Source organism: Notolepis coatsorum (genome assembly GCF_963971535.1).
Source record: "Notolepis coatsorum genome assembly, chromosome: 7".
Taxonomy (NCBI): domain Eukaryota; kingdom Metazoa; phylum Chordata; class Actinopteri; order Aulopiformes; family Paralepididae; genus Notolepis; species Notolepis coatsorum.
In genome coordinates, this window is record NC_140171.1 from 95,392,791 (window position 1) to 95,418,228 (window position 25,438).

Genomic DNA, 25,438 nt, shown 5'->3' on the forward strand with positions numbered 1-25,438 from the left:
TGAGGAAGTGGCTTCTTCCACTCGCTGTCTAGTCTAGTAGAATGGGGGCGGGCATTAGCTCCAACCACAGAGCCAATCGCATCACCCAGCGGCCGTATGACGTATATCAGCCGTTCAAATCAAAATGGCCTGATTTACTGGAGGAGGAAAGGGGCTGAGCTCAATCAGAGCAATCCGCCAATATGGTATTTAGACACTAAAACACATTGATACGAACTCCTATTACTATAATACAATGCTAGAGACTGAAAAATGACATTTATAGTACATAGCCCCTTTAACCCCCCCCCCCCGTCACACATCAAGGTTCCTACCGCACAAAGGTTCCAATACAAATATAACCTAATACTACAGAGTAGAAATATACATCAAGACTGTTACTGTACATCTGGTCACTGGAGTAGAAATATACATCAAGACAGTTACTGTACATCTGGTCACTGGAGTAGAAATATACATCAAGACGGTTACACTTACTGTACATCTGGTCACTGGAGTAGAAATATACAGTATATCAGGGGGTCATCTCTCTGTCATTCCCTTTGCTGTATTTTATTTATTTTATTCCTTACAATTTTAGCCAACCATGAAGATGCTGTCTGGGGATTTAAACAGATGTTGGACCCCTAGACCTATTTACCAATGATGTTGGCGATCAGTAAAGTCCTTTCTCAGCACAATCCATGTTCTTCATACTGGATGTACCCACAGCTCCGACTAGTTAGCCACAAACTAATGTAATGCCATTGGGGCTTGGACCCATCAACTTAGCATTATATTGTGGCTAACTAAGTGGAGCGTGGCTATCAAGTATGAAGAACAGCATGGATTGTGGTAAGAAAGGCCTCTACTGATCCACAACATTAGTAAATAGGAAACAAAGTTCAGAACACTGAACTTTCCCTTTAAACGTGATAATTTCACCAGGCCACATCAATCACTACATCTTGACAACGATAATGTTCAGCATTTGGTTTCCTTCTGGGGAATTCTGCTCGGGGAAAGAGACTATTTTTATCCATAACGGACACATAAAAGAGTCTGGCTGGAGTGGGGCTGGACGGGCAGCAGAGTTGACTAATGAAAACAATACAAGATGTATGATGTGTAAATCTGACAGTTGCTATCTTTAAACCTTTGTCAGTCCATTTGTCTCCATTTTCAGAGGCAGTGCAGATGGGGCTGCGGTCTGGGCCAAAACTGAAACATTCACATCAGATATTTACATCATCGTAAAGGGGGGAGGGGGGGGGGGGGGGGGTCAATACAGGAAATCAGTAGAATTACTGGTAGAGATTAGTGGATGAAGTATATTATGGAATTATAATGATGGATGTTCCTGAGAGAAAGGCGGATTGATTATTTTAGGCTATGAGGCAGAGTGACATAAGTCTATGGAGGCGAGATTTCAGAGGTGGATTTCCCCTTAGTAATAAGTGCTGATTTCCCCTTAGTATTAATGAGTGCTGGGGATGAACGGATGCTGAATTGGAGGATCAGATTGTCAACTCCGAAACGACTTGTATCCAAAGACCAAATGCCCATAGAATATTTCTTGTATTCTATTAGTAATTCTATGAGGTCCGCATTCCGAGATGCGTCGGGTTTCCTGGCCAGTCCATAATAGGGATCATCTGAACCGAGCGGAGGAATGTAGGGAGCATTCTGGGGGGATTTAGCCTCGGAATCTCAAACTCGCACCAAGCCGCTCCCATTTTCACCGTAAATCTGTTAATCAGACCCTCCCTCAAAAGTATCTCCTCAAGAGTCCCACCACCCCAAAGCCGGAGAACAGTCCGAGACCGATCTAGCACCGAGATCAGAATCAAGCCTGATAGCTGAGTGGTAGAAATGCAGAATTACCTTTATGAATCTGTTTACTGCCGAAATTACCGGAGAAGTGCTATAATTTTTCATTAAAATAATTACTAAAGCATAAAAACAATAATTAAGTCTTTATTGACCAAGATCAAATCCACTGATTAAGTTATGCTTTCAATTTGACCTCTGCTTTTGACCCATCCTAACTACAGCAGTGGGCACTGCATACCTGTCAACCCTCCCGTTTTTCCAGGGATTCTCCCGTATTTGACACTTCTTTCCCGCCTTTTCCTGTATTTTCATTTTGCCCTGCAGTTCTTACTAAAAAGGCTACATTACCCGCTGTGAAGACGACAGGCAGCAGCCTGGAGCCCCCACGAGTAGGGACCCCCCCCCCCCCTGAGGGCTGTCATAATGGCTGTACTCAACAAAAGCGACCGCAATTCAAATGGATGATATGCAATGAAATGACAGTAGGAAACCCCCTTAGGGGGCCCATGGCACTTGTGTTTGGGGGGAAAAAGAAAATCTTCACGTGTAAATGAAACTTTGAGCCAGCAATACCTACGTATAATAAACAAGCTAAATGAAGAGGATTTATCCATCTGGAGCAGAAAAAAAGATGAGGATAAAATAAAGAAATACAGTGGTAAGTAGAGCATAAAAGCTACTGTTTAGTAATGGTATAGCCTTAATTAATGGGTGAGATAGTTAAAACTCTCCAGCTAACATTAGCTATCTAGCTAGGTCTCACATTGTTTTCAGACAGTTATCCTAGCTAGCTTACTGTAAAGGACAGGGACACTAAATTATCATGTTAGCATGTCTGATTATAACCTGAGCTCTGTTAACACTTTGAGTGCCAACCACGAGAAATCTTGTTAGTTCATGCCATGTGTTGAGTGCCAACCGACGAGAAATCTCATTTTTCAATCGTTATTTTTTTTATTATCGATTTCCATAAATTTTTCATCAATCTAGCCTCACGTTACCAGTGGGGATCTGTCTGAGCTCGAACAGGGAAAATACTGCCCCCTATCGTCTCTCCGGATTGGATTGGATTGGACTGAATGAAATGGATGGGAAAAAAATAGTCTGGAATCCACATTTTACTTGTCAGGCATGTAACCGGAGACGATCCCAGTCATTGCCCACCATCAGAACAGCGTGGATTATGTATTTCCAGTACCCAGAGTTGGATCAATAAACGCGATCGATATTTGGAATGGCGATCAGGAATTGGAATAATCTTTTTGGAGAACATCTGATCTGAGGTAAGGAATCTATTTGACCAGTATCGGGATAATCAGAGCTCTTTTCACCTATATATCAGTGTGTCCCATATGTGTGTGTGTGGCTGTGAGTGTGTGTGTGCTGATCAGGAAATAAGATAATCGATTTTTCAGCCCGCTTCTTTAGCGTGCATAAGTACACATATACTATCGATAATCTAGCATTTATTTGAAAACGATTCATAAATAGGCTGAAAAATGACAACGTGTTTTGTGTATTCCACTAAAGAGCTATTATCACGGAATCCTTTTTTTTTCTGGAAATTTCAAAAAACGAGCGTTTTTCAAAATGGTATTAAACGGAAATGAACCGATTAAAAAACAATCCGTTTCGACAATGTTGACTGCAAACAAGTCATTGATAAGCGACGGGCGTATTAGACACATAGCCATCATTTAAGATATAGTTTATGCGTTCGCAAATATGATCGCCCTCCATTGACTACAGCGTTGGCACTCAAGCGCTATTTTTGGCTCCCCCTGCTGGCACGGAAAGTGTTAATAAACTATGTTTCTATATTTTTATAACAACTACATTTCTACAGCTTACTGTCATGGCTCATTTTAATTATTCCACAACAGAACTATTCGGTACAGCCCTAGCATGTTTTGATATAGTCAATTATCTCACTTTTACTAGGTGACTATCTCAAATATGCCACACAAAAAGAAAAAGGAAAATGGACATAGGGACGTTTTTTTGTCAAAGGGCAGCAGAGACAAGTGATACAGGGACACTGGTAATGTCTTACAATGGCTTAGTGATTAATTATAACAGTGCAGTTCAGCATTCAGTAACCCACTTTTTGTGAACGTGTTTTTGATACTGCATTATGTTGAACACACACCTCAGAACCGTACCAAATGAAAATTGGCTCAATTGCAAGAAAGCTAATAGACAGTTATGATATTACATTCTGCTCAGCATAATTTGTATGCAACATATTGTAGTTCCCTGCTTTAGTCTGTTGACACATTTCTTTTTTTGATCCACTTTTTTCTCCTCTTTTTCTATTTTTCTCCCATCCCAATTTTGCTGTGCCAATTATTCCCTCCCCTGTCTTGAACGTTGCTCGCATATGCCCCCCACTGGCCGGTTGTAGGGAGGATAGAAGCCTTGCATCACGTGTCCCCTCCGATACACGAGGAGGCAGCCTGTCACATCTTTTCACCTGCCAGCGCGGACTCTCATTGGCGAGGTGTAGCGTGTGGGAGGCTCACACTACCCCCCGCCATTTCCTGTCTCTGCTGTGCAGGCGTCCCCCAGCCGACCTGTGGGAGTCGCTGTCCACAACGTCCAGATTGCCACCCATCAACTTCCACCGCTAACTCTGCCAATTGAGTTAGTATGACGGCCGGCACAGGCCGGAGGCAACGCTGACAGCCGGATTCGAACCCGGTGTCTCTTGCGTTGGTGACGAGCGCAATGTCCACTGCGCCACCCAGCCGTCTCCCTGTTGACACATTTCTATACTAAATGCTTTTGTAGTCCTGTGTCATACCTAAATGTCATATAAGTGAATTGTATAGAAACAACTCACCCTCCAACTCACCCTCCCTCGCTGGCAAATCTCCCTTATTTTAAAATCCCAATGTTGACAGCTATGGTGGGCAGCCATAGCGCGGCGCCCGGGAACCAACTCCAGTCGTAATTCCAGTAACTTGGTCAAGGGCAACAGCGAGAGTACATAGCATGCATGTATTTTGGTGTGGGAGAAAACCTGAGCACCCAGAGGAAACCAACACCCCCCACCTAGGACCTTCTTGCTGTGAGGCGTTAGTTCTAACCACTGTGCCACCGTGCTTAACCAACTATGAGGGGACCATAGTCCCATAGTGTGTGAGAGGAGTATTTGTGATTGATTGGGATCAAGATGCTACAAAATTATGAACTTGTCCTAAGAAACGTACACTATGCGGTTTCAAGAGTTTTACTGTACAATTCATTTACAAATGATAGACCAGTATTTGTCATCATCATGAATCAAAACAAGGACTTGGTGTCATAGATGCAAAGCTAACTAGTCTTCTATGTTCATTACCAAAGCAATTGTAAAAAAAAAAAGGAAATAACTTTTACCAGTATACAGAGTATACATTTACCAAAAATACTATTTGCATTGTTGGTAAATGTATTATTTTATAACTAAATCAAATCAAATCAAATCAAATTTATTTATAAGGCCCGACAACACACGTTAATGTCCCCATGGGCCGTACAGGTCTTCTTTAAACAAGTCAAGAAGAAAACATAACAATAAGTCAAGAACAGAACAAGAACACCATAAGGTCCAAAATCTTTTAGATGAATGCAAAAAAAAAATGAAAGACTAACTTGTAACTGTAAATAAAGATGAAATATACATTTATATACATACAAATAGTATTGTTAGTAAATGTAAATTCTATCTTTATTTACAGTTATTCTCTTTTTTACAATTGCTTTGGCTCAATTTTAATAATGCCATCTGATATGATTTGGCAACATTTTTACAAACAAGAGTTTCAATGAGCAAACACAACATGTTATACTAAACTGGGCTCAAAGCCCTATACGGCAAAATAAGGACAACTGAAGTAGTGCATCATATATCAGCTGATCATAGCATGGAAACATTGGTAAATGGTGCATTTATATAGTAGCTTTTATCCAAAGCACTTTACAATTTCTGTTCCTCACATTCACCCGTTCACTCACACATTCACACACCAACGGTGGAGGCGACCGTGCAAGGTGCCGACCTGCTCATCGGGAGCAGTTAGGGGTTAAGTGTCTTGCCCCAAGGACACTTCGACATGCTGCCCGGGAGGAGCGGGAATCGAACCGGGAACCTTCCGATTACCAGACGACCACTCTACCTCCTGAGCCACTGTCTTCCCCACATTGGTTATGCCCAACCAAAATAGCAAGGAGCAAAAGGTGTGCAACCAACAGTATTATGGGTAGTGTAACTGAGGGGTACAATTCCCTGACTGTATTAATCAAGTATGGTATCATTAAACCACTACCGTCTTGTGTACATTACTGGCCATACCGTACACAAGTATATCAGATGAGAACTCCTCCACAATGAAACGGTTTCCACACAAGTACTCGGTTAGAATATTTATTACATCAAAAGATATTATATTACATTACTAGATGCGCTTATAAGGCAAAGGAATTATGCATAGGCGAATCAATAATGAATGTCCAATTATATCTATGGTACTCAGGGGAGATACTGGAAGGGGGTACTACCGGTTGTAAGCCAGCAGGGGGAGGCAATGCTCTATGCAAAGTCAATGGGTCCACAGGGACTTCAACAAGCCCTGCGAGGGGGAGCGGTCTTTACTCCCTGGCTCAGCGGGGAAAGACAGCCGCTGTAATTCCAGTGTGCAGCAGCACAGGTGTAAGCCGTGGAGTCTCTCCTTGAGACGGGCTCGAGTGATGTCCTCACGGTAGATCCCACACAGCAGCGGGGTAGACGGTTCTCTGCTCCAGCAGCCACAGTCAAAGCAATGAAGAATAATAATAATCCTGCCGGAAAGGGCTCTGCAATCACCGGTGTAAAACCTCCGGTGCGCGGTGGTCCACAGTTGAACTTGACGTTAATACTATCCTATTTGCACGCGGCTATAAGTGCTCTATGTAGACGCACAATTACTCACTTCACGTGGTCTTTGACTCGTAATGAAGGCTTACTAGTAAATAGCGAACGATACGTTGAACAAACGTAGTAGGATAAACACGACTCTATTTGGGGCAATACGAGCCCTACTCTGCCGCACGTTGCATAGTGGGTGAGGCGTCACTTGGGTAACTGAACAAGACTGAACTCCAACTCAAACTGAAAAGGAAGTCCTGTATTCGCCTGCGCCATATTTATATGTACGGGGAATAATCTAGTGCCAGCCTCCTCACTGTCTCGTAGCCCTGGGCAGAAGCGGGCATGTTGAGACAAGTCGTGTCGGTAGCTTTCAACTTGACTCTAGGGGTAAGACACTGGCGCTGATGGCACGCCATCCAATAGGAGAATGAAATATTATGGTCTGTACTACTAGGTTAAAGGGACATTCCGTGTATATGTACAAAGAATATACAAGGGATATCAAACGATATATAAATATTATGCAATATATATCAATCAATAAATACATATATTCGGTTTAATCTGACCCTTTGTAACAGCCGCCCCCTAATTAGTCCCACCTAATTAGCTAAGCAGAGACAGATTAACCGCACTGTCCACTACTCAATGTCCGTTGTGAGGGTAGGCAGTTCACAAGTCATGGGGTCATGGTCGTCATTAGGCGAGTCGGGGAGCCTTGGCGACTCTATCAGCCTCGCCACGGGTCGGTTGTAGGTCCGCCCTTGGCCGAGCACTTCTGCCACTCTGACCTTTCCGTCGGCACCAGTGGTCACTTTGCTTACGCAGCCGGCCGGCCACGCAGCTCGGGGTAGTGACTGGTCTATGGTTATGACGACTGGACGGGATGAAGGGGGGCTTAGGAGGGAGCGGGCCTGAGACTGCTTTGATCTGTGCTTGGCTGTGCTTTCTCCTCCTCCGTCTGTTTCTCTTGTTTGCTCTGTACCCCATCTGAGGAGGGGCCGGTCCCGGCCGCCCCGTCAAGGAGTCGCTTGGGGTGCTGGGTTCGATGTCAGCTACGTCTGAAGCGCAGCTGAGGGGGGTGGAGTTCCGAACTCCCTCTGGTGCCCACGGTTCTCTCACGGGCCTCTCGCTTAATGTCAATAGCCTCTGCTGTACGGGGGAGAGGCCGGTGTCGCTCGCCTCTGTGTGTAGGCAGCGTGTAGACGTGGGTTGACTGTCAAGTCCGTAGAGGGGGCCCTGGAGCGTCCATCCCAGTCGGGTCTGAACCGCGACTGGGCATCCTTTGGGTCCGATGTGGGCCGCCTCAATTGGGAGAATGAGGTCCGCGTGGTCGGAGCCTATGAGCAGGGTCGGTGTGGCGCCGTCGATAAGCGGTATAGGTAGTTGACGTAGGTGCACATACTTAGCCATCAGCTGTGGGATGGGGTTGGTGTACTGAGACAAGCCTATGTCGTGGCTGGTGAAGACGTTAGTTATACTATACTGCTTCTCGGGCTGGTCCACCGCTGCTATCTTGAAGGAGACCCTTTCACCCTTTATGGTCTTCTGGTCCCTTCTGATGGTGCGTATGGTCATGGTATCTTTGACACCCCGCAGGCCCAACTGGGCTGCTGCGGAAGCGAGGAGGAGAGTCTTTTCAGACCCATCGTCCAGGACGGCGTAAGTGTCCAGGACCTTGTCCTCGTAGCTCAGGAGTACTCTGACCACTTTGAGGAGCACACGGGGGGTCCCGCTATGCTGGTCAATGTGGAGCACTCCTGTTGGTGGTGACGTAGAATCTATATGGTGCGAGTCGCACCGTGGCTCCCAGTGTCTGCTGTAGCAGTCGGGACACCAGGGAGCGGTCTGGTGGAACTTTGGTGCTGGTGCCACCGCCTCGGCATGGTACATTACCGCGACGGGCCCACTCTGTTTCCCTGGCTGACGCCTGTTGATGTCATGCAGGACCTCCAAGTGGGTGCCACCGCACCTGCTGCACTTCTTTTTCAAGCGGCACTCAGCTGCTAGGTGGCTGCGCGCGCAGCGGAAGCAGCGGCGGTGGTCCTTGGTCCACTGACTCACCTCGTCCGGGGTCAGCTTCCCGAAAGTGTCGCATTGGTACAGCCGATGTTCTCCCTCACAGTACTGGCACTCAATCTTCCACTGGTCCTCTTTCGTCGAGGGGGTGTTGTGGTTCTTGTGCTGCGGTACTGATTCGGCTTGGTGCATAACGGTCACCAACCGGCGGTTATCCGTTTGTCCCCGAGGTCCGAGTCTTGGGCTTGGTCCACTCCATACGAACGTGTCGAGTCGTAGGCTACTGACCTCCCTGGCGAGGAACTCAGATAGGTCTAGGAGGGATGCCTCTGGACCGTTGGGGTCGCGGTAGTCTCTCTGCCGCCTGAAGCGCTCTTGTCGGGCGGGAGGGAGCTTCTCTAATATCCTCTCTACATTAGAGTTAGCGTACAGTTCATAGATACCCTTTTCCTTTTGGGACCCCAGCATCCCTACCAGGGACTGTACCTTGATAGACAGGTCATCTAATGCTCTGTTGTCTCTGGCTGGGGGGAGACGGTCAATGTCTCTTATCTCCTGTATCACATAGTCCCATACGCGTCCATAACGTTGGTCGAGTGCTGCTAGAGCCGCTGTGTATGGGGTAGTAGAGTTGGCATAGGCCAGCGCTATATTGTGCGCTCGGGGCACCTTGAGGTGCTTCAATAGGGTAGCATACTTGTGGCGTTCATCAGCTACATCAACCATCATTGTCTCTAAGCACATCCGTAGCTCCGTGTACTGTGCTCGGTTCTCATGGGTGAAGTCTGGAAACGTCGGTGTGCCAAGGTACGATGCCATGGATGACTGGCACATCGGTGAGCGTTGGGGAAGAGGCCTCCTAGGCGAGTCTCCCCGTGCGTGTCGTCTTGGGCTGGTACTTGTTGGGTACCGAAGGTCGGGTACCCAGGTGCTGTCCCTCGGGGCTGGCGGTGCGTCAAACTCACCCATGAGTTGAGTCGGGGGTTTGTAGCGCAGGGCCTCGGGGCTGACTTCTGGGCTGTACTGGACCTCCTGGTCCAGAGTACGTTGCTGCTGGTCGGGGCTGTACTGGGCCTCCTGGGCCAGAGTACGTTGCTGCTGGTCGGCTTGACATTCCTCCTCTTCCTCCTCCTCTCCCTCTGCTAGGACCTGGAGTCTTCTGTTCAGTCTCTCGGCGTGGTCCGGTTCTTCCCGGTTGCTGGGTCTTGTATGGACCGGCCGGGGAGGGGGTTCGGAGACGTGGACAGGATCCTCCTGTTGGCGGGGTCCCGGGTCGCTTCGTCGGGTAGGGGAATGTGTCCTAGACCCATGTCTTGACGATCTCTGAGAGCTCCGTGCGGAGTGAGGGGGTGTCGCCATGGCAACCAGTTTGTCCATCAGCTCCGCCTGCAGCCGGTCGCGCTCTGCCTCGCGCTGGGCATGGGCTGCGTTGCGCGCTGCTTCGCGCTGGGCATTGGCGGCGTCACGCTGCGCATTGGCGCTGGCCTGGGCGGCGTCGCGCTGTGCGTTGGCGGCGTCGCGCTGGGCATTGGCGCTGGCATGGGCGGCGTGGAGCTGTGCATTTGCGACGTCGCGCTGTGCATTGGCGGCGGCGTGCTGTGCATCGGCGCGGCTTCTCTCAATGTTCTCTTCTGTCTGGAGGCGTCTGGTCTCCAGTCTTATGCGGTCGTCTTCACTCCTTTGTTGCGCCTGGAAGCGCTCTCGCTCGCCTACAAAATGTTCGCGCTCGCGCGTCTGTTGCGCTTGAAGTCGATCGCGTTCGGTGGAGGCTGCCAGGGTGGCGATGAGTGCTTGCGCCAGCATCTTGTCCGCCTCGCTGGGGGAAGACGCCGTTCGGGGCGATCGGCTCCCGGCAGTACTTCTTGGAGATCCGTTCTCCTGTTGCGTACCGAGGAGATCCGTCTCCTGGGTGCGCGTCTCTTCTTGTGGTGGGTCGGGTTCCATCCCGGGAGGGCTTTCTTTATCCTGGAGCTCTCCGGGGACTACCTCGTCGACGTTGTCTGGGGATGAAGTCATGTCATGTCCCTCCTGGTCCCCCCCGTGAGCTTGGTCAGTTACGTTAGAACCCACTGGGGTCTCTACTGGCGGGGTAGCCTGGTTGATAGGGTCGGACATAATTTTACTATCCGCTTTAGTTATTTTATCCGTATTTAATTTCCCTTTAAAGCTAGGTATTGGACTGACAGCGTATGCCTCTAGATAGGGAGGTGGCTGCCGTCTGCGCTGCGGGCGATCTAGCTTAGGAGAACCGTTTGTGGAGTGTTCGTCATCGGCCATGTCAATATTAATATTATATTAATATTACGCTAATTATTATCCGGGGCTCGAAGGACCAATTGTAACTGAGGGGTACAATTCCCTGACTGTATTAATCAAGTATGGTATCATTAAACCACTACCGTCTTGTGTACATTACTGGCCATACCGTACACAAGTATATCAGATGAGAACTCCGAAACGGTTTCCACACAAGTACTCGGTTAGAATATTTATTACATCAAAAGATATTATATTACATTACTAGATGCGCTTATAAGGCAAAGGAATTATGCATAGGCGAATCAATAATGAATGTCCAATTATATCTATGGTACTCAGGGGAGATACTGGAAGGGGGGTACTACCGGTTGTAAGCCAGCAGGGGGAGGCAATGCTCTATGCAAAGTCAATGGGTCCACAGGGACTTCAACAAGCCCTGCGAGGGGGAGCGGTCTTTACTCCCTGGCTCAGCGGGGAAAGACAGCCGCTGTAATTCCAGTGTGCAGCAGCACAGGTGTAAGCCGTGGAGTCTCTCCTTGAGACGGGCTCGAGTGATGTCCTCACGGTAGATCCCACACAGCAGCGGGGTAGACGGTTCTCTGCTCCAGCAGCCACAGTCAAAGCAATGAAGAATAATAATAATCCTGCCGGAAAGGGCTCTGCAATCACCGGTGTAAAACCTCCGGTGCGCGGTGGTCCACAGTTGAACTTGACGTTAATACTATCCTATTTGCACGCGGCTATAAGTGCTCTATGTAGACGCACAATTACTCACTTCACGTGGTCTTTGACTCGTAATGAAGGCTTACTAGTAAATAGCGAACGATACGTTGAACAAACGTAGTAGGATAAACACGACTCTATTTGGGGCAATACGAGCCCTACTCTGCCGCACGTTGCATAGTGGGTGAGGCGTCACTTGGGTAACTGAACAAGACTGAACTCCAACTCGAACTGAAAAGGAAGTCCTGTATTCGCCTGCGCCATATTTATATGTACGGGGAATAATCTAGTGCCAGCCTCCTCACTGTCTCGTAGCCCTGGGCAGAAGCGTGCATGTTGAGACAAGTCGTGTCGGTAGCTTTCAACTTGACTCTAGGGGTAAGACACTGGCGCTGATGGCACGCCATCCAATAGGAGAATGAAATATTATGGTCTGTACTACTAGGTTAAAGGGACATTCCGTGTATATGTACAAAGAATATACAAGGGATATCAAACGATATATAAATATTATGCAATATATATCAATCAATAAATACATATATTCGGTTTAATCTGACCCTTTGTAACAGGTAGTAAGAATTCTCTATAATAATTTGCATGTCATTACAAACATTCATGGGTCAAAATGCTGTATATAATTTTGTTTTTCACTGCCCCTTGTACACCGATTTGAGGAGGGCTTTATTTGAGAAATTCTATTTGTAAATCCGGATTTGTTTTGGCAGTCAGAGTTGTATGTTGAGTTGTTTTTTTGTGGAGATTTTCAGTTTTGCAGGAGAAAGCATGGCACTTGAGACAAAACACATTATATCCTATATAATTTTATATGAATTCCTCTTGTTTCTTTGTTTACATACATTGTTCACAGCTTGTTATATTATGTATTTTAAATTTTTTTTGGCCATCTTGGTCTGTATACTTATTGTCAAGTATACTATATATATTTATTGTTTATGTGTCTTGTAAGCCCATATGGGCTGGGCATACATCTGTATGTAAGACACACAAAAAAAAAACATCAATCATCCAACCTTTATTTAAACTCGAGGGACACTGAGGTTTCCCTCATTTACAGTGACACAAGTATACAATTACAAGAGATGGAATAACACAAAGATAAAAACAAAGTAATCGGCACAATAGAATCTAGTTAAAAAAAGATAAAAACAAGTAATCTGCACGATAAAATCAAGTTACAGATAAAAACAGGAAACAAGAAACAGAAAAGCAGACTAAAAGCAATTACAAAATTATGTACAATGGTTATTAATCAAAGCTATAAATTGTCCAAAGGTTGGAAGAGTATCAAACTTTAAAGTGCACTGAAGGGCATTCCAAGAATATGGAGCACTAAAAGGCAGAAAAGAGAAGGGAGTTTTTCCTAAATTAGAACAAGCTCAGGGAACCTTAAGCATAAGAAAGTAATTTGAGTGAGTTTGATAGAATCCAGAATTCCGATCCAACATTGTTGTAATGTAAGGGGGTTGCTTACCAACAAGTAAACAAATACCAATGGGTCTCATTCCCCAAAATGTTCCAAAGAGTTCTCTTGGAAGACTTATCTTGGAACCGACTGAGACAGAATCAATGACAAGTTCACTCTGAGTCCCCAACGTGCTGGTAATATGTCTTAAGTGGCTCAAACGGTCGCACCTGTGACATCTGCTTGGTGAATGACACCATGTCTTAAACACGAACGCGCGTTCCCGTCTAGGTCATTTGCATACAAAACAACGCCTCCAGAGCTCCTTATAAGGCAACTAATGACGCAGCCGCGTGAAAATGGAATGGCGGAAGTGCCTTGCGAGGCTTGCGACGCATCAAAATTAGATTAGATTAATGTATTGGCATCATATATAGTACAGCTCGTGGTACACCTGCCGCAGCGTGCGCGCAGTACTGTATATGAATGAATGAATGAAAACTTTATTTAACAGATTGCAGAATGGGTACAATACAGTACGGCTCAATACACACAATTGTCAAGGGGATGCAGACCAGAGAAAGACGTTTGTCTTGTTTACATAATATAATATAATATAACATAATATATATATATAGCCTACAGCGTAATGAATGAACGCAGTATAGGCTTATTATTCCATTAATTACTTGTTTCATTAGGATTTAGTAGATACTATACATATGCTCTGCCCTACATACAGTATAGGTACAGTCTGTATACATACAGACTGTACTTATACTGTACGTAGGGCAGAGCATATATATATATAGTATCTACTAAATCCTAATGAAACAAGTAACTAGAATATATTAAGCCTATACTGTTCATTCATTAGACACGTAGGCCATACTGGCGCACACAAGACTTGTTATGGAATATTAATGCAGTCTATTTCCACCGATAGCTTTATTTATTTATACACTGTCATTTCAGTGTTGGTGTATAGTGTATTTCAATATAAGTTTAATTGATTAATGATATATTCGAAGGAATGCAGGTTTATATCAAACAAAGGTCTGTCCCATAATGTATACCATTAAAACAGATATGTAACAAATAAGAAATACAAATTCCACAGAAGGCATTAAATAATTATTATTTTCAATCATTTCACAATAATTGCATAATTGTGTTTGAATATCTGAGTAATTAAAGTAATTATACATTTGTCCAAAATAGCTGGTTCAGATATGGCTAATCCAGCTGCCCTGTGATCAGATGAATCCATATTATTTATTTAATATTTATTTTAATTATGATTAAGTAATTAATTCCAAGGAGGCCTGTAGCGTTAACATAAAGGAATCACTATGAGAACACAGTCTGTCAAGTTAATAAAATGTTCAATTAGTCAATCAATCATAAGTGTGTTCCTCAGCACTCTTAAATCTGCTCTCAGCCACGCTCAAATCTTATCTCAGGAAAATTTGGGGAATCGCGCTACCAGCCCTAATATGTCTTAAATGGGCAGAAATCTGCCTAAGAGGACATTTTTGGTCGTAAATCCGTTCGGGAATGAGACCCAATGTTTATTACGCCTCTCTGCAAGATAGGGCCATATTGTACAAGGCAGAATTAATACGAGTCTATCATGATGTAAGGAAGACACAAAACCAAAAACATGTGTCCAAAACAGAATGCAAGAGGAGATGACACACATTGATTGACTACATGGCAGTGTTTTAGTACTCGAGTCCTATAGTCCTGGACTGATTTTCAGGACTCGTGACTCGACTTGGACTTGAGCACTGATGACTCGGACTTGGACTCGAGCATTGACTGCATTCAGACACGGAAGGTGCAGACTCGGACTCAGACTTGTTAATTGATAAATAGTTATTATTATTAATTTATTTTTGTAATATAGGCCCTAATCATTTGGCATAAGATATTGGTGGCTAGTGCATTTGTTTGGCTATTGTGTCACAAAGTAAATAAACTCCCTATGAAACGGTGACCGCTGTGTCATTTATGTTTAATGTAGACTTTTTTATTTGTACGTCAGCTCTTGGCAGAGTGGAATGGACTCAACCTTGATGACTTGGACTCGACCTCGACTCTGGCTCTTATTTGGTGACTCGATCTTGGACTCGAACACTGGGGACTCGAGACTCGACCTCGAGATTTAGTGACTCGACTACAACACTGCTACATGGTGTTAATCTCAGCCTACCAAAGACAGTGTTTTTATACAACACACCACATATTTTGATTCCTGAGTTCAAGTGCTGTAGACACCTGCTACAGAAACTTCTATTTGCCTTATTCACTATGAATGCATTTCAACAAGCTAATAATAATAATAATAATAATAATAATAATAATAATAATAATAATAATAATAATAATAATAATAATAATAATAATAATAATAATAATAATAATAATAATTTATTTATTTATTTATTGTTTGATTCTACGGCAGTTTTAAAATATACAATAATAAAAAGAGTAAAATAGTGCAATAGTGCAGTGGAATAAAATAGTAGTAAAATGATGCAATAGTGCAGTGCAATAAAATAGTTCTGAATTACTGTTTAACAGTTTAAAGCCGTCTTTACCTTCCCTGTTTGATATCCACAGTTTAGAACCTGACAGTCTTCCTTCCTGTTTGATACCCACTTTGACCCTTCGAACCTCCCTCTCAGGGCGCAGTTCCCTCTCTCAGGGCGCAGTTCTATAGGCCTGGGTCCCCCACAGTGTGAGGATTCGCCTGTCCCTGGACCCCTTTTCCCTGTCTCCTCTCCTCATCAGCCCCCACCCTTGCGAGAACTTTTCCCTGTCTCCTACTCTTCACCAGCCCCCACCCTTGCGAGAACTTTTCCCTGTCTCCTACTCTTCACCAGCCCCCACCCTTGGACATTCTTGTTCCTCTACCTTCACGCACCTGTTGGGAGTTTGCAATCAGCTCGGGAGAGTACTTAGGTTGCAGACTCCCCTCCAGTCCTGGTCGGGTCGTTCTGTGTTCTGGACTCTGTGTTCGTTCTGTATTCTGTACGTTACCATCACCTGCCGCGTCTCCGGCGTGAGACGACGTGCCAGCCATCACCACCTGTCGCCGTTTGCCTGGAGTGGGACACCGCCTTCGCTCTCTAATTCTCTACGGGAGGTTTCCAGTGTTCCCACTCCAGACGTCAAGCCGGCTCGCCATCGCTCCCGATTCCACGGGAGGAAGGCGTCTCTTCGTGATCCTCGTTCCTGGGGTGAGGCTCGCCGTCACTCCCTATTATTCCACGGGAGGATGGCGTGTGCTCATCCCGTTCCCCTCGGACCCCGGCTCGTCGTCGCTCCCTATTATTCCACGGGAGGATGGCGTGTGCTCATCCCGTTCCCCTCGGACCCCGGCTCGTCGTTGCTCCCTATTATTCCACGGGAGGATGGCGTGTGCCCATCCCGTTTCCCCTCGGACCCAGGCTTGCCGTCGCTCCCTAGTATTCCACGGGAGGATGGCGTGTGCCCATCCCGTTTCCCCTCGGACCCAGGCTCGCCGTCGCTCCCTAGTATTCCACGGGAGGATGGCGTGTGCCCATCCCGTTTCCCTTCGGACCCAGGCTCGCCGTCGCTCCCTAGTATTCCACGGGAGGATGGCGTGTGCCCATCCCGTTTCCCCTCGGACCCCCTTTGTTCTGCGCTGCCCGTCTGCAGCATCCGAGGAGGAGGAGGAGGATTCCTTCCTGAGCAGCAGAGCCCTACTCGGTGTAGGGACGGGAGGAGGATCTCCGTGCCCGGCCTCCGCTGTCGGGCCCCTGTCCCCGTGCCAGGCCTCCGCCGTCGGGCCCCTGTCCCCGTGCCAGGCCTACGCCGTCGGGCTCCTGTCCCGGTGCCCGGCCTCCGCCGTCGGGCCCCTGTCCCCGTGCCCAGCCTCCGCCGTCGTAATCCTGTCCTCATCCCTGTAAGCGGTCCTGGCCCTGACACTTAGCCCTGGCCCTTAGCTTTGGTCCTGGCCCTGACACTTAGCCCTGACACTTAGCCCTGGTCCTGGCCCTGACACTTAGCCCTGGCCCTTAGCTCTGGTCCTGGCCCTGACACTTAGCCCTGGCCCTTAGCTCTGGTCCTGGCCCTGACACTTAGCCCTGGCCCTTAGCTCTGGTCCTGGCCCTGACACTTAGCCCTGGCCCTTAGCTCTGGTCCTGGCCCTGACACTTAGCCCTGGCACTTAGCCCTGGCCCTTAGCCCTGGTCCCTTAGCCTGTTCGCCTGTTAAAGGCACAGTGCCGCAGTTTCATATTTCATGGACTCTTGTGTTTTTTGTGTTCTCCCTTAAAGGGACTGTGCCGCTTTTTGTTATTTAATAAATATTGCCCTGTTCTGGCTTACTCTAATACCTGTCTTGTGTTGTGCGATTGGGGTCGGTTTCAAACCACAACAGTACGACCCGACCAGTCGACGACCCCAGCCAGCACAGACAGTGTATTAGAGAGCCCCCCGTTAGCTCCCCTGGTAGCCTTGTTAGCTCCCCTGTTAGCTCCCCTGTTAGCTCCCCTGTTAGCCTCGTTAGCTCCCCTGATAGCTACCCTGTTCCCCACAGCTAGGACTGTCCTTTCAGCTAGCTTGTTCTCCTCTGCTAGTCCAGCCGTCTGCTAGCTTAGCCCCTGCAGCTAACCGGCTTCCTCAGCTAGTCCAGCCGTCTGCTAGCTTAGCCCCTGCAGCTAACCGGCTTCCTCAGCTAGTCCAGCCGACTGCTAGCTTAGCCCCTGCAGCTAACCCCATGTGTTCTCATGCTAGTCCAGCCCTGTCTGCTAGCCTAGCTCCGGCAGCTAGCGCAGCATCTATGCTAATGTAGCAGTACAGCTAGCATAGGCCCTGTAGCTAGCAATGCCCTGGCAGCTACCCTGTCCCTCTGCTAGCCCCACTTTAGGTGTAGCTTCCCCTGCTAGCATGGCCAATTTTTTTTGTTTGGTTGCTCTGTCATGTCCCCTGCCTCGCTGTCTGTTTTTTTTTCTCTCCCTTCTCCGGCCCCGTTCCTCTGCCCCTCCTGGGTTCCTGTCGCCGCTCCCCTGCCCCGGTGTTGCTCGTCCCGGCCTTGTCCGTCCTGACTTTTTTTCCCCCCGGACTCTCCCTGTGTTCTCCCGGCCCCCTGTCCTGCCCGTTCCCGGACGGTCCCTTTTGACGTCTGGGAGCCGTCTGTGGAGGGGGGGGGTACTGTGAGGATTCGCCTGTCCCTGGACCCCTTTTCCCTGTCTCCTCTCCTCATCAGCCCCCACCCTTGCGAGAACTTTTCCCTGTCTCCTACTCTTCACCAGCCCCCACCCTTGTGAGAACTTTTCCCTGTCTCCTACTCTTCACCAGCCCCCACCCTTGGACATTCTTGTTCCTCTACCTTCACGCACCTGTTGGGAGTTTGCAATCAGCTCGGGAGAGTACTTAGGTTGCAGACTCCCCTCCAGTCCTGGTCGGGTCGTTCTGTGTTCTGGACTCTGTGTTCGTTCTGTATTCTGTACGTTACCATCACCTGCCGCGTCTCCGGCGTGAGACGACGTGCCAGCCATCACCACCTGTCGCCGTTTGCCTGGAGTGGGACACCGCCTTCGCTCTCTAATTCTCTACGGGAGGTTTCCAGTGTTCCCACTCCAGACGTCAAGCTGGCTCGCCATCGCTCCCGATTCCACGGGAGGAAGGCGTGTCTTCGTGATCCTGGTTCCTGGGGTGAGGCTCGCCGTCGCTCCCTATTATTCCACGGGAGGATGGCGTGTGCTCATCCCGTTCCCCTCGGACCCCGGCTCGTCGTCGCTCCCTATTATTCCACGGGAGGATGGCGTGTGCTCATCCCGTTCCCCTCGGACCCCGGCTCGTCGTTGCTCCCTATTATTCCACGGGAGGATGGCGTGTGCCCATCCCGTTTCCCCTCGGACCCAGGCTTGCCGTCGCTCCCTAGTATTCCACGGGAGGATGGCGTGTGCCCATCCCGTTTCCCCTCGGACCCAGGCTCGCCGTCGCTCCCTAGTATTCCACGGGAGGATGGCGTGTGCCCATCCCGTTTCCCTTCGGACCCAGGCTCGCCGTCGCTCCCTAGTATTCCACGGGAGGATGGCGTGTGCCCATCCCGTTTCCCCTCGGACCCCCTTTGTTCTGCGCTGCCCGTCTGCAGCATCCGAGGAGGAGGAGGAGGATTCCTTCCTGAGCAGCAGAGCCCTACTCGGTGTAGGGACGGGAGGAGGATCTCCGTGCCCGGCCTCCGCTGTCGGGCCCCTGTCCCCGTGCCAGGCCTCCGCCGTCGGGCCCCTGTCCCCGTGCCAGGCCTACGCCGTCGGGCTCCTGTCCCGGTGCCCGGCCTCCGCCGTCGGGCCCCTGTCCCCGTGCTCGGCCTCCGCCGTCGTAATCCTGTCCTCATCCCTGTAAGCGGTCCTGGCCCTGACACTTAGCCCTGGCCCTTAGCTCTGGTCCTGGCCCTGACACTTAGCCCTGACACTTAGCCCTGGTCCTGGCCCTGACACTTAGCCCTGGCCCTTAGCTCTGGTCCTGGCCCTGACACTTAGCCCTGGCCCTTAGCTCTGGTCCTGGCCCTGACACTTAGCCCTGGCCCTTAGCTCTGGTCCTGGCCCTGACACTTAGCCCTGGCCCTTAGCTCTGGTCCTGGCCCTGACACTTAGCCCTGGCCCTTATCCCTGGTCCCTTAGCCTGTTCGCCTGTTAAAGGCACAGTGCCGCAGTTTCATATTTCATGGACTCTTGTGTTTTTTGTGTTCTCCCTTAAAGGGACTGTGCCGCTTTTTGTTATTTAATAAATATTGCCCTGTTCTGGCTTACTCTAATACCTGTCTTGTGTTGTGCGATTGGGGTCGGTTTCAAACCACAACACACAGTTTTAAAACCCAACAGTCTTTCTTCCCAATGATTAATTCACTTCAGATTTGTTCAAAACACAGTGGTGAAAAAACTAAATCAACTAGTCAGGTGATCATGAACTCGTAATTCCGATTCTTATTCTGCCTGTTTTTTTTACTATTTTGGTTTTTATTCATTTTCAGCATGGAAGTGAAGGCACTTCTGCATTCCGTACCTCACATGACATCAGACTTCACAAATATGGCGGCCAGGTGAATAAAGTCAATACAGGATTCTACAACAGCCTCTGATGACATAGTGCCATGCTATATAATGCTGTATATAACATATACATATATTTATCCACATCAGTCTATATACCTGCATATAATCCTTTTTACATACATGTAGATAATATATCTATATCTGTACCTACTCTTACTAGTTATACTGCTGGCCAGTATGACTTACTACCATAGTGTCTTCATACCTGTAATGTATCACTATACATATTAATACTACAACTCTGTACATACTGTACATCTGATTAACACTATTACTCAGTAGTACTAATTTATATACAGTATGTAATGTATATATGGGGGACCCTGATGTAAACAAGACGAAAGTCTTTCTCTGGTCTGAATCCCCTTAACAATTGTATGTATTGAGCTGTACTGTACTGTACGCATTCTGCAATCTGTTAATAAACTTTTCAATCAATCAATGTTATACCCAGTTAAATCACCTGTACATTGTATTACAATTGCACTTTACTGTAACATTTGCACTCTGGTTGGATGCCGAACTTATTTTCGTTGTACTGTACTTGTCTTGTGCTGTATGACAATACATTTTAATCTAATCTAATCTAATAGTGATGTGAAAAGAAAACAAGGACACAGAGCATGATGGATGTAGTGCGCAGAGATGAGACTAGTTGAGACCCACCGCCTCAGGAACCACAACCTGCTGACCTGAGCATTCGCTCCCAAGTCTCCCCAATTCGCCATATTGATCCCGCCGCCATTTTAGTTTTGGTAGATCGCTACGAACACATTTCAATGAGCTGATGACTAATTCACTTCCTTGTGAAAAACAATTGGAGCTTGTAATTCGGATAGTGTGTTCTGACTGTTGTTTTGAGTCTGAGAGTGTGTTCTGACTGTTTTGAGTCCGAGTGTGTTCTGGCTGCCGTTTTGAGTCTGATAGTGTGTTCTGGCTGTTGTTTTGAGTCTGATAGTATGTTCTGGCTGTTGTTTTGAGTCTGGAGGAAGCGATATTAAAGTATTACATCACGCGCAGGAGTGGGTTAGGCATGGTCTAATTCTCACAACCCACGACTGCACGTGGTGTAATGGCTTTTATACAACTGGCGCATTCATCCAACCTTATTGCTATACAATAAACACACATTAATTGAAGATTTATTGAAAAAACCATCTATAGACGCTTCTATATGTAGCATCCTGAAAATAGGACTATTATTCAGAAGTGCTGACTTGCCTTTCCATCTCCCCTGATGCACCAAGACCTACTAACTAGTTTCCATTGATATTCTCACGAACAATGACGCAAGCTTCTCTTTCTTCTACCGGCTGAAATATGGATTATAAACGGCATTACTGGATTCTATTCTACAATCCTTTTCCCTGTGGAGCTAGTAGGCGGTAACAGCAGGGGGCGCGGTGGCCGGCAGAGAGCGTACGAGAGAGACGGAGGAGGAAGTAGACGGAAGTGCGAGGAACCAGCCTCTTCGACATTGGACTTGGATCGGTTCGGTCGTGTCTGGAAGAGCCCCGTATTGAACTTGAGTATATTACGGGTTATCCTATAACAGCAAACGTAGAAGCGTGTTGCATGTTTCCCTACGGAATACCCTAGCGATACAACGAGTTATCCTAGAAGAAATGCGGTATCGCCCTGAGGAGTTTAAGTTAAAGTTATTCCCTCTAGCGAGGTGCCCTGCCAGCGTGGCGTGAAGAGGACCGGTGTTTAGAAGCACCCTGCGTTATCATATATCCCGGCTAGCAGGAGGGCTGTTTGGGGACCCAGAGTGTAGCTGCAGTGTTAGTGAGGGCGAGTTTAGATACGCGCGTGGACCCAGCACCAGCTGCCTACAACCAGTCTGCTCCGGCTGTCTACAACCAGATCTGCACCAGGCTGCCTTCAGCGCATGGGAGTTCGTCCCGACCAACAGAGGTCGCCATCACCCAGCACACGCTCTCAGCCCAGCACTGCCTCGCTGCTCCAGCTCCGCCTGCTAGCACCCTCGCAGAGAGTGTTCGACGCCATCTTGCTTTCCGGACGACGGTGGCGCGGCGAGGCCGCCATCTTGGTAGAGTACATTAGGGCTTCGATGCCCAGGATTCTATTGCACTTTACACAGTGTGGTGCGGCCCGCGGGCGAAGCTAACGTTGCTAACTACAGTTCTAGGGGTACCCCATTAACAATACATGCCGGCATTAGCTTAGGACTTTGTTAGGTATTTGTGGGCCCACATTTTGATTTCTTTTGAGTGTGATAACGTGTTTGTGTTTAATAATATTTTCCCATCTAATTAACCCTTTCCCTGTGGGGAGGTTACAGACCTGTTGCCTTATAAGTAAAGCCTAGAGAGGTATTATTCTTGCCGTATAATTAAAGCCTGTCAGAGGTATTATACAGGGTGTTGACCCAGACGTGGGTGATGAGTAAAACACATTAAAGTATATTACTCCAGGCACTAACACGGAGGTGTGTGTAGAATATACGTAGACATAAGGTCTTGAGTTACATATGGAGTTATGGTAGGACTACAGTCCATTAGAGCACTCCCATTCATTCGTGTAACTGAACAGTACAAAATAGCATTAAAGAATTAGATGGGAGTTCTGTGTGCATGTCCATTCATGAGCCGTTTAACCACTCTTTTGGTGTGGGTAACGTTAATACCATTAACCCCTTCCTATTCCACCTTTCCCTTTTTATTTTAAGGTTTCTAGTGTCACTGAGGGAGGGTACTGCTTGCGGGGGGAACCAAGTTATTTATTTACAATTCAGTCACTAGGTGTGGGAGGGTTGTAGGAGTAATTGGGGGAAGTGGGAGCGTGTTGGGGAGTACTGCTGACCGCCCTGCTGCAGGGGAGGAAGACCAGAGTACCAGACCAGGTTGGTAAATCCCGGGCCCCATCCACTCGCACTGCCAGCCTCCAGTTGAAGTTCCAGACTCAAAGACGGAGGTGCAGTTAGACAGAGCTCTACTGTGTCTCGCTACCCAGTGAGTGTGCCCACCCGTTCCCACGAAGCAGGGATAATCCACCCTGTTACATTTGGTGTCACGAACAGGATCTACATCCTACTCCACTCCCTCGTACGTGACGACCAAGAGACCTGAGATGTCGGCGAGCGACACCCCGAAGTCGGGGGGCAGAGCCCGGTCGCCCCGGGCGGAGCGACGAGATGACCCACCGGCCCTTCTCAAGGAGGAAGGAGGGGAAGCCGAGACGATGCGGACCTTGGCTGCCCAAGTGGAGTTCCTAACGGGTCAACTCCAAGACCAGGCGGGCGTCCTGGACCACCAGCACGAACAACTGGAGCAGGCCGGGCGCAGAGAGTCGCTTGCCTTGGCACAGGCCATGATCCAACAGCTCCCTCCAGCGCCCCTCCCGGTGGTGTACGTCCAACGAGAACGGAAGTGCAGCGAATTTGGAGGTGAAAAAGAGAGGGGGGAACTGCCTGTGGAGGACTGGATCCAGGCAATGAGGACCCATCTCCGTGCCAGTCGAGTGCCCGCGGGGTAGATGGCCTGTTCAAGGGGATCAAGGGGATGCGGCCGGCGAGCCGAAGACGTGTCGACGCTAGAAGCATCGCCATCCGCCGTGTGGTCGCCGCCATGGCCCAAGAAGCCCGAGAGTGTACCGCCCCAGGAAGGATGGGGTACGTCAAGGTGGCCGGCAGAGAGCCGGTGGTCATCCCACCACACAGCGAAGTGATCGTTTCAGGCCGCTGCGAGACGACGGCGGGGATACGGCATCTCCGGGATGCTAGAGAACACGCCGAGTACCAACCTGCCCCCCGGACTACTGGTGGCGAACGTGGTGGCATACGCCCGACAGGGAAGAGTGCCTGTCCGGGTGTTGAACCCGACCAACGTTGAGATGGTGCTCCGACCCCGGTCCAGGCTGGCGGAGCTCCACTGCCCCCGTCAGGTACGGCCTAAGAAGAGGGTGACCGTGGAGGAAGTAGACGGAGGCGTCCGAGTGACGGCGATTGAGACTTGAGACAGCCCGCCAGAAGTGGAGCCGCATGGGAAGACCCGAGGGCTCGCCGTGGCCGTACAGGCGAACCTGCAGGATCTCAGACCGGCCCAAGTGCGCCGGCTAAATCAAGTGTTGGAGAAACACAAGGCGGTGTTCTCCGTTGACGACGGGGACTATGGTTACACAACCACGGTCACTCACTACGTTCCCACCGGTGACGCACACCCGGTCAAGCAACGACACCGCCGAATACCGCCCCACGTGTTCCAAGAAGTAAAGCGACACGTACAAGACCTGGTGAACCAGGGTGTCCTGGTAGAGAGCTGCAGTCCGTGGGCGTCACCAGCCGTGATCGTCATAAAGAAGGACGGCTCCGTGCGGTTCTGCTGCGATTACCGCCGCCTAAATAACGTGACGCACCGGGATGCGTACCCCCTACCTCGCATCGAGGAGTCCCTAGGCGCCTTGGGGCAGGCCAAGATATTCTCCTCGCTCGATCTCACCGCCGGCTACTTCCAGGTGGCGGTGAAAGAAGAAGACCAAGAGAAGACGGCCGTCACGACGCCCTTCGGCCTCTACCAGTGGACCCGTATGCCCTTTGGGCTGTGTAACGCACCAGCGACGTTCCAGCGGTTGATGACCGCCGTGCTGGGGGACCTGGCCTTCGACGTCCTACTCGTCTATCTAGACGACGTCTTGGTGTTCGCCAGCGACTTTGAGAGCCACTGTCAGAAGTTGGACCTGGTGTTTGGACGGCTTCGGGAGCATGGGCTCAAACTCAAGCCCCGGAAGTGCTTCCTTCTAAAGACTGAAGTCAAATTTCTGGGACACATCGTCTCCGCAGCCGGCATACAGGTCGACGATGTTAGCCCGCGATGTGTTCCCTAAAGCCCAGGCCCATATGACCTGCACTAACGTGACGGCACCCATGGAGGTCCTGGCCATGGACTTCACCGTATTGGAGAGGTCGGTGGGTGGCTAGGAGAACGTACTGGTGCTGACCGATATGTTCACCAGGTTCACTATTGCCGTACCGACCAAAGACCAGACTGCGAAGACCACCACCACTGCCATCATCAAGTACTGGTTCGTGTACTACGGTTGCCCTGCCCGACTCCATGCCGATCAAGGGCGAAATTTCGAGTCGAGCGTCATCAAGGAGCTCTGCCGACTGTACGGAATTTCAAAGAGCCGCACCACGCCTTACCATCCCCAAGGGAATGGGCAATGCGAGAGGTTCAATCGGACGATGCATGACATG